Below are 12,318 nucleotides of genomic sequence, written 5' to 3'. Positions count from 1 at the left end.
CTGCGCCGCCGTCGTCCTCGTGGATTGACTGTATGGACAGATGATTGGTCGTCGTCTGTGGATGAGATGTTCATTGGCTGAACGTACACTGTGGAGGGCTGCTTTGGGGCCTCCTCACACCCCCCCTTTTACCTCCTGAGGGCTGTGAACTGGGACCTGAACCGTCCCCCCACCAGGTGTGCCTGCAGCCTTCGCTGCTGCCTCTGCCATGTCGCACCCAGAAAGCAGGGATACTCTCTGCCCTGTAGGGCCCACCCTCATCAGGTAGGTACCACCGGTGAAAGCGGTCGCCCCAGAGGATGTCGATGAAGTGGTCGACGGAGTCTTCGGCTGCGCCTGATGAGCCTGCTGTGATACCGTCTTCTCTTCGTCTGGCCTTTGTTTCTCCGATTTGTCCCGTAACTTGCCTGGGGTCAGGGACGTCAGAGGTCGCAACTGCGACCTCCAAGGTCTCCCTTGCGACCTCTAAAAAAATGTTTTAAAAATACTTTTTTTAAAAAAACATTTTTTTTGTGCAAGCTCCTGGGCTGTGGCCAGCACCGTGTGGCTCTTTACTTCTGGGGAGTGGCTGGCTTTCTTGTTCAGGCCCCTTAAAATAAAGAAGAAAAATAAGAACAGGAGTGGCCAACACTTTCAGCACTGACACTACATAAGAGAAAGAATACCAAATAATGTGTCTTTCTAGAATTTTATACAATAATTGCTAGACTCATTAAAGGTTTATTTCAGGCACACTTCAGGGGGTGAGTCACTGATTTAGTCTGTTCTTAAACGCCCCAACTCAGCATTTCATCCTTCGAAGGTCGATAAATGAGTACCAATACAGGCTGGATGATATTGGGTGTATATTTTTTCTATATAAATCGCTGAAGCGTAAGTGCTATATAATAACATCATTATCATTTGGTCATGGACTCTGCTTGCATGCACAGTAATTTGGTAATATGGGCTTATACACACTGATCTTAACGATACATATGGCGATACAGTCTTGTATGAAATGTACATCACATTATAGTGATATCGTAACCATATTTTTCACAGTGTACAATGCTATGTGATGCCACATCCTGTTTTGTCAACGGGTGAAAGGTCGTGTCCCATTGCTTCCTGCAATATCACTTCGGGGTGGGGTCAAATGACATCACTTCCTGTGATGTCATCAGGGGGTCAAGGGGCGTGTGATGTCACTTCCGCTACCCCTGGAATTTTGGTGAAATGACATTCCTGCCTGGGGTGGAGGACTTCCTCTTTGATGAGGAACCTGATGGCAGGCTGGCTGATGAGGCGGACGGCGATCGCGGTCTATCCGCCTTGGGTCCCATATTAGTGGGGAACCCTGCGGAATCAGCCTTGCAGCTCTTGGCCTTCTCTTGGAACCCCCCTGAATGGGGCGTCCTCAAAGGTCTTCGACCTCCTCCCAGAGGGAGACCGCTCCTCAGACCGACCAGTCCTGGATGAGGCATGACCCTGCTTGGAGCACGGGTCAGGAGCCTTTCTTGACTTGAGCCATGCTACCAGCCTTCTATACATGTCTTTAATCCTTTTCTTCGAGAAACCCAGGCATGTCTTGCACCCATCCTCATTGTGGTCTGGGTGTAGGGAGTACAGACACTTCTGATGTCTGTCCTTTATGAAGACGTTCCTTAGCCCGCATTGGGCGCGTTGCATGAAAAGTGTCCTTCTCTCCTTTTTCTCCTCCGTCATGGTTGGAGAGCGCCAAGTGGGACCAGGACAGCCTTCCAGAAACTTCGACGAACAACCGCCCTTGAGGAGCGTGCAATCTTCACAGCCAACGGATCCCTGTTGCCGGCCAATGAAGAAAGGAGCACACAGGCTCCTATGGAACAAAAAAAGAACTTTTCCACGAAAAACTTGGAAAAAAGTACAAAATAGCTTGTAAAGCAACTCGAGTCGAGGACTCCCAACACTGAAGCATGCGGTAACAATCTGAAGATGGCTGCCAGAGGCGGGGCTTAGGGAGACGACTGTCATTGGATGGGGACAGTACGAGCCAGTAGAAAGTGATTGGTTTACAGGAGAAATACAGTTTTAAAGTGAAAGTTATACTGTTTTTTATTTACAGAGGATTCCCAGCCTGATGACGGGGAATATTCATGAGCATGTGAATCCATGCCAGACCCCATGCTGGAGAACTGTGGATTCATGGATGCCAACTTTTGATTTTCACTGCAGGGGCAGAAATACTCCGCCCTGAATATTCGAAAGCGACCACCCCAACCTATGGACAGGCCAAACACATTTTATAGCATTTGTTTTTCATAAGGAATTGCAAAAAGTCATACAATTAGCAACCAGTTTTTAATATAGATCATCTCAGCAACAGTCATTCAACCTGCTGAGCTACCCTGCTATACTTCTATTGTAGAGCTATTTATGGATCCCTTAATGTAATAAAAATCACTGCATTACCAACAGTATTTTGGGTGCAGCACTGCCATGGAAGTGATTTAAATCGGAACTGTTGTAGGGTGTGGAGTTTGGAAAGAAGCAAGCTTGACAGATATCGCACCATTTTTAAACTATTATTTTGAACATAATTCAACTTCAGGCTCTGCCCCAAAGGGACTGCGCCCCTCCTCCAAACTCCACCCTCATCCCAGTCCTTGTGGGATCCCCTTCAAATGTTTTGCATTTCCAACACTGGTTTAAATGTGTACTCATTCTTCTATGGTAGCTTTCTGAAATACTCCAAGTTAATATCACATATTCATGTTTGTAAGGCACAAATTGCCTGTGGAGCCTAAAATAGCTCCTGGCAGCTGTTGCTTTCAAGCTAACCAGGCTCTCCTATGCTAGTAGCTCCCAGATCCCCTCAATTTCGAACCCTGTATTTGCACCTCCCCACTCACCCACTGTGAATGTGGTGTGGCCACTAGACCAATCAAACAAGGATTGTTTTTCTGTGTCGCGGGCCCTATGGGCCCAGGCACATGAGGCGGCGGGCGCGCACGTGCGGTCGATGCACTGGCTTATGGAGAGGGTTGAGGTTCAGCAAAGGCAGCGAGTGGGCGGAGGCAAACGAGAGTTGGAAGATGCGGTGGCCCTTTAAGGAACTATGACCGCTGACTCCAGGGACTCTGAGGTGGGTCGACTTAAAAAAAAATCAAAATAAGAAAACATAACTGTACGTGAGCGCCGTGGGAATCCACGCTGTCAAAATCCACGTCAGGTTAGAGCTGGGTCACGGAGGTGGAGACTCCTAGCCCGCTGAGTCATGCAGCCCTCCCAATAGTGCTACACCCGGCGCGTGTATTTTCCAGGCAGCCTGGACGTCAACACAGGCGTAGCGGACTCAGCGTGCGGGGCTACGCTTCCTGGCTTTGACATTTTCCGCAAGGGGACTCTGCTGTCAGAAAGAGACGGTTTTTTTTTTTTTAATTTGTTAACTTTTGGTTCGGAACCCAGCTGGACAACGACAGATTAGCAATTTAGCACCAGAACCTTCTTCTCACCCCGCGAACGCCGCTCCGGATCTCTGTCCATCCAGAAAATGTAATAGTAAGTTTAACAGTCCATTATTATGCCTCGGAAACTGAGCTCTTTGATAACTTTTACTTACATTTTGCTATCAGAACTACCTTCTCTTTTACAACTATCCGCAACCTCCACAAATGTTACAGGTTCCATTAATTGTGCATAGCATAGCGTCTAGGTCGGAGGGTTACAGAGATGGCCGGTCGAGACTTGATTTTGCTGGCGGTTGTAAACTAAGAAAATGCCATCATATTTTGCTGTATTTATTCACAACAGCGGTCTCACAGTTATGATCCCGGGACCTCCATACAAATGATTCCCCTGCCCTTTTGAAAACGTGTTGTATGAGGGGGGTACTTGAGAGCTCTGCTGCTGAATATTCTTCCAATTTCCCTGTGTAGTTTTGTGTCCCCCGAAGAGCGTGCACTCGAAGATGCAAAGGTATGTTTCAATTCGTTTATTGGACCAAATAAGTATCGGTACAGCTATGCATCCCCCGCCCCCCATTTAGCTCGTCCCTTTTTCCAACCGACGGCAAGTGTGTAAAGGACATTCCATATTCTCAGAGCCCACCCAAGGGACCGAAGAGTAGAAGATGTGTCAATTTGGCCATTGGAGTGGCTAAGTGGACATGCGTTGAGCCCAGGCAGGAGTGCCGCAGAAAGAATCTAAGGAAAGTAAGTGTGGGGCGAGGAAATGCATGACATTAGACACGGGAGAGAAGTGACCATTTGATGGAAGGAAGTGTGTCAAATGGCACTTGTGGCATAAGAAGGTTGTGTAGGCTTCCTGTGTGGTTGGAGGACTGACGTGATTGTATGATGTAATTACTACTGCATGGTCCAAAGCCATGTATGAGGTGACTGTGATTTTCTTTAGGTTGTAGTTGTTCATGGTTCACAATCCTTCAACGTATTTTAGATAATGATTTTAGACATATATATATATATGTATATATATATATTTTTTTAAATCATATTTTGTTTACGGTTTGGTTAGAGGTATGTGTATGTATCATGTTATGTATGCCACATCGAGCCCGATGCAGGGAATTGTTTTGCATGGTTCAAAGTGACTTTTCACTGCCGACACAAACCCTGATTCATGGAACTGTGCAAAGTGTATTTTTGCAGTGCAAAGTTTATAATTAAGGGGGAGGATTGTGTTGTGCAGAGGGGTAGCTGGGATCGCCTAACTAGTGGGGCCTGAAGATAATGTAGTTGGGCCCCACGCAGGGGCATTAACATCTGTAAATGCCCACACAGCGTTGCTGAATGGGCATTTACAGATTTTGGCTTGGGTGGGCCTTGCTCGCTCAGTCCCTACCCTGTCTACGCCTTTTCTGTTGTGACTGTTTGCTCAAGGTGTAATAAGTTCTGGATTCCGAAGTTGGGATTCCAGAACTGCAGGACGCTGGTTAAAGAGAAGAGCTGAAGGCAGAGGGTGGACAAGCGAGTCGCAGGTGTGACACAATATATAGCTCTTTGTTAACCCGTGTTTTGTGGTTTAAAATGTCTTTATTTTAATACCAATCATCGTCAATGGTTAGTACACAACCAGTTCAAACAATGTGCGTCAACTTTAGAGCAGTCTGGTCATATAGTAAGTAGCATATTCGTGACCTTAAGCTGAGAGAAGGAAAGAAATGGGGGAAAAAATAAATATATATCATGCACATCATTTACACAACAGGACACTATTATAATACCAGCAATGTAACCAAAATCGTATCCATGAGACATTTCAAGAAACACTTCCCGTAAGCACATCAGCCATAGGCATCCAGGAACAGCCCAATCGCCCATTTGATTAATATGTGTAGTTTATAACTCCAGGGGCTGCCTAATGTATCTGCATAAAAGGTTCAAACTAAAATGCAGTTTCAAATGATGAAATTGGCAACTGAAATGTAAACTTACCAAAGCAAAATTAGAAGTACTAACTTTTAAATAACACATCCAAAGAAGTGAATTGTTACGCCGGTGGGGGGACATAGCTTACGTAAAAGCGTTCATATTTTTTGTACGGATAATTTGTCACACGTGTACATTTCTGCGGAAAATGTTCTGAAGGTTGTGATTATTAAACACATTTTCCCATTTTAAGAACCAACTTGGGGAGTGTAAGCTGCATTGTCCTCGCTATCTGCCCATCACGAATTGTCCTGACGGCCCCACTCATACGCCTTGCATGCTGCTCGTGTTTTATTACCGCTGACTTTGTGTTTTTATTCAAAAGCTGGCATGCAAAGATCGGAAAGGATGCTTATATAAATTATAGAGACCAGCCCAGGCTCTTACACGTGATCCCAGAGTTGCTGCCTGAGCAAACCAGTTTGTCCTTGAAGTGCCAGGCTATCATGCAAGTCTATGCAAAAAGGATGAGTATTCTCGTCCTTGGCAGTTAAAGGGTTAAACTATTATGTCTGGGTGACCCTATTAAAGGTAAATCTTTTAGGCATTAATCACGTTTTGGCAATTTAATCGCTACTGGCTCCTCAGTTAGTGGTAGTGTGAGTAACCATCTGTGTATCTCTTACCCTGTGCGGTGTAATGTGTAGACACTCTAATTATTGAGAAGGCCAACTGTCCTTCTGGGCGCGGGTGCTGTTTTACCGGCCTGCACCTCTGTCGCCAAAGGTTACTCGTCGTGTCTGACTTATGTTTAAGGCTCCCTCTATTTATCCACATTTATATTTGCTCTGTAAATACAAATTTGCAGCTAGTGCTTTTTCACATTAATGAAAAATGTAGCGCTTTGATGCATGAAATGGGAAGGTCATAGAACTGGTTTCTTGCACATCAAGCCAATATACCTTTTCACCTTAAAAACAAACCACTGCTCCTTATGCTGATGTTATACACCTCTCTCTCACTATTTCAAAGGGCAATACATCACTTTTTTAGCCTCTGCATTGTGTTCTTGTGTACAGCCATTGGCCTGCAAGGCATATTTGACAACCTGAAGAGCTAATCAAGACACATACATTTTTATTTATTTATTTAGTTGATTTAATCAAATTAATGATTTTTACAAACGAAATTGGAATCAAAACGAAGTGAAGAACAAAGGATGAAGCTCGAAATTAAGAAATAAGAGGGAGAAAGAAAAAGAAACTGAAGCGAGGTGAAGCCGAAGTGAAGAAGGAGAAAAAAAAAAAAAAAAAATTGGGCTAGATTTTCAGAGAGATAGAATAAACTTCAAAGTCTGTGTGGTGGCTATAGTCCAGGTATTTCTTTCTCCGCTCATCAGGCGCGTCCACCACGTTTCTTCTTCCCTGATATACGATGCAGAAAGGTGTGGTAACAGAAATTTCTCGCCTACGGCTCTGGTTCCTGGGCAATTTAAAAGGAGATGGCGTATAGTTTCTACGTGTGTCTCATTTTTGCAGAAACGACATGTGTTCGAATTACTTTGTCCTCTGAGTTTTAGTATCTCGTGTGTCGGCAGTAAATTTAGGCGCGCTCTCAAAAACAAGTTTCTGGCGGCTTTGTTAGGGAATTTACTCAGGTAATTCGGAACAGTGTTTAATTTGCTCTCATGGGGCCGCAAATGGCTGACTGATTTGGCTTTAGATGCATTGTTCAGGGTTTCAATCCAGTCAAGCTCACTGATTTTCCTTTTTATTTTTAGCGGATTGCTGATAAGATCCTGCTCCGAGGAATTGATTTCCGCAAGCTTCATTTTACGAGCCCTTTCCCAAGATTTAAGCACAGAAGAGGAAGATGTCAATAGTTCCGTGCGTACAATAGCTAGCACATAAGGACAGTCCGAAAGTAGCATCTTCCTGTACAGCATCATCGATTTAGTTTCCATGGTCCCTTCCAACGATAATAGGCCAAGCTCTCTTCTGATCAACAGAGCCGGCACAGACTTGGGGAAACCTAGAACAGTGCGCCAAAATAGACCCTCTAACTTCAGCCACAAATTTGTGGGTGTATGCGGGAGAGCTTCTGCGGCATAGGTGAGGGATGGCACCACCTTCATTTTGTAGAATTTTATCAGGGGTAACAGGGAAAAACCTCCAAACTTGTTGTCCAATGCCCTGCCTTGTGCCGCTAGGTTTCTTGCTTTAGTCATTAGGCAACTTTGGAGAGATGCATTTATACTCGAGCAGTCCAATGCTACTCCCAAGTATGTGATGTTTGTGACTTTTTCCAGTGCTACCCCATCCAGGTACCAGGCAAGTTTTTCCTTTGGTCGCTTGTGTTTTTCCATTATCAGGATCTTTGTTTTGGCCGTGTTTATAGTTAGATCATTCGTTTGAATATATGCCGCCAGATGGTCGAGTTGACGCTGAAGACCGATAGGAGTCAAGTCCATTAAGATAAGGTCATCAGCGTAGAGTAGTCTCGATGTTTTCACTTTGCCCAAAGTCGGTGGAAAGGAGCGGATCGTTTGCTCCGAGGCTTTGAAGTCGCCGAGGTAAGCAATAAAGAGTGACGGGGCAAGGGGGCAACCCTGTTTCACACCGCGATCCACCGGGATTTCAGAGGACAACAAACCAGCCTGAGTTAGTCTCACTCGCACCCTTGTTTCTTGGTGTAGAGCTTGAATCGGTTGAAGCAGTTCGGCCGGGCATTTCCAAAGAATCAGTTTTCTCCACAAGCGCTCACGGTTTACTTGATCAAAAGCTTGAGCCAGATCTATGAACGCTAGAAACACTCTAGGGCCTCCTCCCAGCACCTTGCTTTTGAGTGTACTGAGAAACATGATGTTAGTGGTCGTACCGCTGTTTTTAGTAAATCCCGTTTGAAACGGGTCGGCGCATTCGGCCTCCCTGGCCCAGTCCTGAAATTTTTGACGTAATAGAGAACCAAACACCTTGCCAACCGTGTCCAGAAGTGCGATCGGGCGGTAATTTTTAGGATCTTCTTTCCCTCCCTTTTTGAATATCGGGACTATGATGGATGTTGTCCATGATGCCGGAATTTGCCAAGCCTGTTTGCAGCGTTTAAAGATTTCACTAATCAACACAGCCCACTGACTTGGATATTTTTTTAGGTCGAGATTTGTTATTCCGTCCGGGCCAGGTGCTCGCGATGGTTTCAGATTCTGCAGGACTTTGAGAATCTCAGATTCATCGCTCAAATCTATCCATGGTACTCGTTTTGTTGTAAGTTCACAAGAGGTTGACAATGCGGGAGCTTTGAATAGATTTGAATAGAATGTTATCCAGGTTATTTCCCCGATTGAATTTGATGGTGAGATCTCGTGAGGCGACAGAGAAGATCTTAAGAGCGCCCAGAACTCTCGGGGGTGGTGACCGCAGACAAGCTTCAGCATCGCTTCGGCGTCTTGTTGGTAAAGATTACTACGATGGAACCTGAGCCATGATTTGTAAGATTTCTTTTCTTGGTTCAAGGTTGCCAGATTTTCGGGTGAAGGAAAAACACCAAATTTTCTTCTGGCACGCCTTACTGATCTCCGTCTTAGGACAAGTTCTTTGCTGTATTGATGTCTAGCACCTTCGTTGTTTTGTCTGGGGCCAGCAGGTTTAGCTCTGAAAGGTACCAGAAGAGGTTGGTAATCTGGTAATTGCAGGTCACTCAGTGGGTTGTGCTCGTTTCCGGTTGCCAAATATTGTGCCTGTATCTTTAGGATCGAGGATTCTGAGAGTCTTAAGCGGTTTTGCTGGTTGTTTACCTCCACTTGTGCAGGCATGAATAAGTTCACGAGCTTCGTGGACGTCCATTTCAGTACAAGCAGGTTATGGTCGCTAGCCGAGGACCTCCATACCTCAAACGAAGTGGTCAAAGCTGCTAAGAGCCTGCTTATGAAGATGTGGTCGAGGTCTGCTGAAGAGTTTCCTCTTTCCCAGGTGGGTGGCCTGTCACTTCTGGGGAATAGATCCTCAGCACATAGCAGGTCACGGGATGACATCAAGGACAGCCAAGCCACACCGTGTTTACTTCTTAAGGTCGAAAAAAGAGGAGGGTCACCGGCTGAATCGTGTGGTAACCAGGTGGCATTTAGATCTCCACAGATGATTAACAGGGCCTCAGGACACCTTACTCGTGCTTCATCGATTGAATCCTCGATCAGTGCTATGAGGAGTGAATCGGTCATACTCGCCGGATTCCAGTAAACATTTAGGATGATTATAACTTGCGTTTTAGGCTTACCCTTTTTCACCTCGGCCTCAGTCCAAATAATTTCCGTGGTCAATAGATGAGTTGACACTCTCAGAGTGTTCATTAGATGTAAACCGGATCCGCAGCGTATTGCAGTTATAAGGCCTGATGACGGTCGGCCAAAGGGACCTTTGATAGCTGGAGCGAAGGTCAAGTCGTATCCGTCTATGGAGGGGCGTTCTATCATCCAAGTTTCTTGCAGACAAATGATGTCTAAGCATCCCAAGTTTATGTCTCCTTGTTTCGTTAAATGCTGGAATCCACGAGTGTTCCATGACCCCAGGGAGAGATCAGGTTTACCCGTTAGTAGTGTAGAGGCGAGTGGAGCGGACAAGCGCTCCACGGGTTGCTATCTGTTCTTATTTGTCAATGCGTTGGGCAACCATGCCCATTGTTCCGCTGGTGAGGCTTGTTTCTGAGGTTCATGGGTGCCAGTCTTATTTCCCCCCGGTGGTTGATATATGGTCCTTACGATCCTCGGCCTGGGTCCCTGAGGACACCTTCTTATACCCAAAGGATCCTTTAGGGCAGTTCCGTCTGTCTTTGTGGCCGTTTTAGGGCACTGGCTCCCCTCTTTACCGCTAGGGGGCGAGAGAGAAGACCGGGGAGAGGCGTTCTGTAAAGAAGGCTCAGTGTGTATTGAAATAAGTCTGGATCCTCTCTCCTCACCAGGTCTTACGTGCGATTGTGGTTTGTTACTCCTCGTGTCCGTAGCAGACTTTGTTGATTCTGATGGTTTCCTGGGCGAGGTAAATCGAGCAGTCTCTTCCAGTTCAAACAGGTCGAAACCCATTTTTAGTAGATGTTCAGCCGCCTCGGAGATCCTCACTTTGGCCCAGTTCGTCTGCACGTGTAGATACGCGCATGCCATTTTACCTTGATGGAAAGGTTCGACCCTGGCAAGGTCGTTTGATTCGACTTTTCGGAGTGATGGTACGCATTTAAGAAGTTGTAACAGGCAGCTTCTATTCAGTATCACGTACTTTCTGTTGTTTGGCAACTGTTCGATTTTGAAGTTTCGTTTTGATTTATAAACGTGTGCCGAAGACCCTCGACCTTTGTTTTCTCCCAGTTTAGATTGGTGCGACTTTTGCTTCTCTTTCCGATTTGTAACTGGGGAAATTTGCTTGACCGGAAGCTGTTTATCGCGGGTGGCGTGCACCCATTTAGTTTCAGAGGGAGAACTTGGTCTCGCAGGAGAATCAATTCTTCTACCCTCCAGTCTTGAGTGAGGGTTATCGGAGTTTGACTCTTTCCTACCCTCGACTTGGAAGTTAGAAAAATGCCATTTGGGGCTACTGTCTTCCCGCAAACCTTCCCCCCAGCTACACTTTTTTTGAAGCTTCTTGCAACGACTTTCCAAAGTACAAAAGGGAGAGGGCTCCTCGTCCATTTGATAAGAATTGTTGAGTGATTCCTGATCGTCAGATAGGGTGTAAACACTACAATTCAATAGGTCCTCGTCTGTCACCTGCTCAGATTCCTTATTTACAGGTACGCTGTCTGGAACCTTTGGCCCCAACTTCAGATTTCGGGTTTCCCGTTCAGCCGCTGCTTTGGATGGTTCACGAGTAAGGGGGGTCCCAGAGCCACAGTGCCATTCACCTTTGTCTTTACCCGCCTGTACTTTGTTAGTGGTCGATTGAGGGGAAAAGAACTTAATAGTCAGTTGCTTTTGGGTCGCTGTTTGACCTTTCGTTACCAAAGTGGTCTCCTTTGCTTTCCTATCCAGGACAGCCCCCTTATCTGTTGTGATTTCATCTGGTTCATCACGTATTGCTCCATTTCCCTTTGACTTGGTGGGCAATGACTTATTTATTTTCGGACCCTCACACCGAGGCCTGTGGCTAACCGTTGTTCTTGGCTCCTCATATAAGAGTTGCGAGCTTGGGGCCAAAGTCTGGGAGCTGACATCCACCAAGGGTCCTTTCGTTAGTTGTGGTGCGGACTTACCAGACTCCACGTCTTTGGCACCCTTTTCCATTTTATTGTTCAGTGCGTTGATGTAGCCTTCCAAAAAGATTAGACTGCTATTCATCATTGCTATAATGGAGGTGTGATCTCTCATGGAGTCGTTTATTGACTCGTATAATTTACAGAAAGGGGCCATGGCCAGAGTTACCGTTGACATAATGAGTCTTAAATCCGTCCTTTTGGGCGAGGTGTCTTTTGTGTGTATTCTTCCACTCTCATTTACACGTATAGGGCTCGTTGAGCTTGATACCGTTTGGGTGCTCCCAAACGACGAGCCAGTTGAAGGACTAGGGAAACCAGGACTCGTTTGTACCCCCGCTGCGCGGCCTCTTTCTTGCGGGAAAGGCTCAGTGGGGACCCGGACTGGACCTTGCGTAGCTAAACAGGGCACCTCACTGGACCCTTGGTCAAAAAGATCCAGAGTCGTAGGTGCTAGGGGACTGATTTCTGTGTCGTTTACTTGAGAGGAAATGGAGGCAGAATCTTCGGCATCACTTAAGTCAATGATAACGGACATTGGAGGGTTTGAACAGCCCTGTTTCTGCAATAGAGACTTTGCTGTCGGTGGTGTGACTGCTAGAGCCCCTGGCCCAACCAGCAGTGGTCTAGGAAGGGGGTCCATTGCTTCAGGGGCCGTAAAGACAGCTGATGATAAATGGGAGTTTGAAGGGTTAGTAGCTTTCTCCAGATCAATTGTGGACTTGGTAGAGGG

The 12,318-nt window shown here is 46.1% G+C and overlaps 1 protein-coding gene across 3 annotated transcripts in view; it reads left to right on the top strand.

Moving 5' to 3' along the window:
* Window positions 1-2,982: 2,982 nt before the first annotated feature.
* The window catches only part of EGLN2 (egl-9 family hypoxia inducible factor 2), a 233,482-nt gene continuing 224,146 nt past the window's right edge, over window positions 2,983-12,318 (top strand). For 2 of the 3 annotated variants that reach the window (XM_069644451.1, XM_069644445.1), the window contains exon 1: window positions 3,117-3,522. The gene's annotated coding sequence lies outside the window, so the exon portion shown is untranslated. The other variant, XM_069644450.1, reaches the window with a different exon arrangement.

The sequence above is a fragment of the Ambystoma mexicanum genome, chromosome 2p (assembly GCF_040938575.1).
Source record: "Ambystoma mexicanum isolate Mex_15411 chromosome 2p, UKY_AmexF1_1, whole genome shotgun sequence".
NCBI classification, from domain to species: Eukaryota; Metazoa; Chordata; class Amphibia; order Caudata; family Ambystomatidae; genus Ambystoma; species Ambystoma mexicanum.
Note: the sequence above shows the minus strand (reverse complement) of the source record. Positions and strands in the feature narration are given on the sequence as shown.